Here is a 1,523-nt window from a genome sequence, read left to right as displayed (position 1 = left end):
AGAGACCTTGGAGTGCAGGTTCATAGCTCCTTGAAAGAGGAGTCGCAGGTAGATAGGATAGTGAAGGTGGCGCTTGGTATGCTTTCTTTTATTGTCAGAGTATTGAGTACAGGAGTTGGGAGGTCATGCTGCGGCTGTACAGGACATTGGTTAGGCCACTGTTGGAATATTGCGTGCAATTCTGGTCTCCTTCCTATCGGAAAGATGTTTTGAAACCTGAAAGGGTTCAGAAAAGATTTACGAGGATGTTGCCAGTGTTGGAGGATTTGAGCTACAGGGAGAGGCTGAACAGGATGGAGCTGTTTTCCCTGGAGTGTCGGAGGCTGAGGGGTGACTTTGTAGAGGTTTATAAAATCATGAGGGGAATGGATAGGATGAATAGACAAAGTCTTTTCCTTGGGGTCCGGTGGTCCAGAACTAGAGGGCATAGGTTTAGGGTGAGAGGGTCAATGATATAAAAGCGACCTAAGGTTTAAAGTTTTGACTTAAAGGATGGTAGGTGTATTGAATGAGCTGCCAGGGGAAGTGGTGGAGGCTGGTCCAATTGCAAGATTTAAAAGGCATTTGGATGTGTATATGAAGAGGAAGGATTGAGGGATATGGGCCGGGTGCTGGCAAGTAGGACGAGATTGGGTTGGGGGAAATGTAGCAAATGCAGGGGAATATTTGTTTGTTTGAAGGGGTTGGTCCTGTTGTGAAAAGCATTGAACATAGCGGTTTATTGCAGGATGAAATAAAACGTGCGACATTGACGATGCATCGATTTGAGTGAAACTGAATTGAACATAAACGCGGAACATCGGAAGCCGCACGAAATACAAGTGAGCGGCAGCTTTTGGACAATCTGTTTTTTGATTGTTAATCAGGGGAGAGCGCGAACGCAGTCCCCCACTACCACAAATTTTGCAGTCGAGTATCCCGCATTTGGGGACATCGCAGGCGTCAGCACACCCGAAGTGCAATGGGATAGCCTCGTCCTGGGAGAACCACCTTGGTGATCATGGTATCTCCCCTGCCAGGTAAGTATGCTCAATACTCTCACTCGCTCAAACCCAATAACAGCCCATACCTCTTACACTCATACTAACTGCGTTTCCGAAAATCGGAAATACATCTCTCTAAGGTTCCCTGTCTGTCCAACAGCGCATTTTCTCACCGGGATCACAGAACATCCGGAAAGACTCATGTTTCACTGAATACGACACTCACTGGGCGACGTGAGAAGTTGCGCTAATTTGCATTTCGCCCTTAAACGGAAATGCTCCGCCCTTCCTTGCCCTGCCCCCTTCACACTGTCTCCTTTTTCACCAAAACAAAGCCCCAGAAATCTCTCATACACTTGAAGCAATCTGTTATCAAACACTGTTTACAATGTGAGGTGAACGCGAATAAAAGCAATTTTTAAGCTTTGCTGGTGAAACTTGAAAGATATTTTGAAATCGCTTTTTCCTAATCCCTACAAATTGAACAAATCTTCTTTTGTGAAACTGCAGCTTTGCAATCTTCCCCCCTCTGTGTTCCAC

At 46.0% G+C, this 1,523-nt stretch overlaps 1 non-coding gene across 1 annotated transcript; it reads right to left on the bottom strand.

Moving 5' to 3' along the window:
• Positions 1-863: 863 nt before the first annotated feature.
• LOC148141029 (U1 spliceosomal RNA) lies at positions 864-1,027 on the bottom strand. Its single transcript, XR_015753165.1, has one exon. It is a non-coding gene; the product is annotated as a U1 spliceosomal RNA (small nuclear RNA).
• Between the last annotated feature and the right edge of the window lie 496 nt (positions 1,028-1,523).

This window comes from Chiloscyllium plagiosum, unplaced genomic scaffold, assembly GCF_037043375.1.
Source record: "Chiloscyllium plagiosum isolate Xiang-an unplaced genomic scaffold, Cpla_swu_hap1 HiC_scaffold_35, whole genome shotgun sequence".
In the NCBI taxonomy this organism is placed as follows: Eukaryota; Metazoa; Chordata; class Chondrichthyes; order Orectolobiformes; family Hemiscylliidae; genus Chiloscyllium; species Chiloscyllium plagiosum.
Note: the sequence above shows the minus strand (reverse complement) of the source record. Positions and strands in the feature narration are given on the sequence as shown.